Here is a 2,500-nt window from a genome sequence, read left to right as displayed (position 1 = left end):
GCAAACCTATCCCTAAACATAACCATAACCCTAACTCTGACCCTAACAATAACCCCACCGTAACCCTAATGCATATCTAACGCTAACCCTAACCCTAACCCTAGACCTAAACCTAACCGTAACCCTAACCCTAACGCCAACCTAACCGTAACCCGAAACCTAAACCTAATTCTAATCCTAACCCTAACGCAAACCTAACCTTAACCCTAAACTGAACCCTAAACCTAACCCTAACCGTAACTCTAATCCTAACCCTAACCCTAACGCAAAACTAACGCTAAATCTAACCATATCCCTAGACCTAAACCTAACCCTAACCCTAATCCTAACGCAAACCTAACCTTAACATTAATCCTAAGGAATACCTAACCCTAACACTAAACCTAACCCTAAACTTAAACTTAACCTTAACAGTAACCCTAACCATAACCCTAAGGCAAACCTAACCCTAAACCTAAACCTAACCCTAACTATAACCCTAACGCAAAAACTAACCCTAACCCTAACCATAACCATAACCCTAACCCTAACGCAAACATAACCCTAACCCTAACCCCAACCCGAACCCTAACCCGAACCTAACCCTAACCCTAACCATAACGCAAAACTAACCCTAACTCTTACCATAACGTAAACCTAACCATAACCCTAATCATAATCCTAATTCTAACACAAACCTAAACCTAACACTAACCCTAACATTAACCATAACCCTAACCCTAACGCAAACTTAACCCTAACCCTAACCCTAACCCTAACGCAAACCTAACCCTAATCCTAACCCTAACCCGAACCCTAACCCTAACCCTATCACACACATAACCTTAACCCTAAACCTAACCCTAAACCTAACACTAAACTTAACCCTAAACGTAACAGAAACCTATCCCTAAACCTAACCCTAACCCTAACTCTAACCCTAATCCTACACCTAAGCCTAACCCTAATCCTAACGCAATCCTATCCCTAACACTAACCATAACTAAAACCTAACACTAATACTAACCCTAACCCTAACCTTAACCATAATCCTAACACTAACCCTAACCCTAACCCAAAACTAACCTTAACCCTAACCCTAACCCTAACCCTAACACAAACGCAAACCTAACACTAACCCTAAACCTAACCCTAACCCTAACCCTAAACCTACCCCTAACCCTAACGCTAACCCTAACCATAACCATAAACCTAACCTTAACGCAAACCTAACCCTAACCCAAACACTAACCCTAAGCATAACCCTAAACCTAACCTTAACGCAAACCTAACGCTAACCCTAACCCGAACCATAACCCTAACTCTAACACAAACCTAAACCTAAAACTAACCTTAACACTAACACTAACACTAACCCTAACCCTAACGCAAACCTAACCCTAACACTAACCCTAACATTAACCCTAACCCTAAACCTAATGCAAACCTAACCCTAACCCTAACCCTAACCCTAACGCAAACCTAACCCTAACCCTAATCCTAATCCTAACGCAAACCTAACCCTAAACCTAACCCTAACCCGAACCCTAACCCGAAACTAACCCTAACCCTAACTCTAACGCAAACCTAACCCTAACCTTTACCATAACGCAAACCTAACCCTAACTCTAACCATAACCCTAACTCTAACGCAAACCTAAACCTAAAACTAATCCTAACATTAACCCTAACCCTAACCCTAATACAAACCTAACCCTAACCCTAACCCTAACCCTAAGGCAAACCTAACCCTAACCCTAACCATAACCCTAACCCTAACCCTAAAGCACACTTAACCCTAACCCTAACCCTAACCCGAACCCTAAACTGAAAATAACCATAAACCTAACTCTAACGCAAACCTAACCCTAACCCTTACCATAACGCAAATCTAACCCTAACCCTAAGCATAACCCTAACCCTAATGAAAACCTACCCTAACCCTAACCCTAACGCAAACCTAACCCTAACCCTAACCCTAATCCTAACGCAAACCTAACCCTAACCCTAACCCTAACCCTAACCATAACCTTAAACTTAACCTTAACGCAAACCTAACCCTAACCCTAACACTAACCCTAACCCAAACGCAAACCTAACCTTAACCCTAAACCTAACCCTAACCCTATCGCAAACCTATCCCTAAACCTAACCCTAACCCTAACTCTAATCCTAAACCTAACCCTAACCCTAACCCTAACGCAAAACTAACGCTAACTCCAACCCAAACCCTAGACCTAAACCTAACCCTAACCTTAATCCTAACGCAAACCTAACCCTAAAATTAACCCTAACGAAAACCTGACCGTAACACTAAACCTAACCCTAACCTTAAACCTAACCTTTACACTAACCCTAACCCTAACCCTAACGCAAACCTAAGCCTAACCCTAAGCCTAACCATAACTCTAACCCAACGCAAACCTAACCCTAACGTTAACCCTAACCCTAACCCTAACCCTAACGCAAACCTAACCCTAACCCTAACCCTAACCCGAACCTTAACACGAACCTAACCCTA

This window comes from Rhinolophus sinicus, chromosome 14, assembly GCF_057876585.1.
Source record: "Rhinolophus sinicus isolate RSI-liver-muscle chromosome 14, RSI-T2T, whole genome shotgun sequence".
In the NCBI taxonomy this organism is placed as follows: domain Eukaryota; kingdom Metazoa; phylum Chordata; class Mammalia; order Chiroptera; family Rhinolophidae; genus Rhinolophus; species Rhinolophus sinicus.
Note: the sequence above shows the minus strand (reverse complement) of the source record.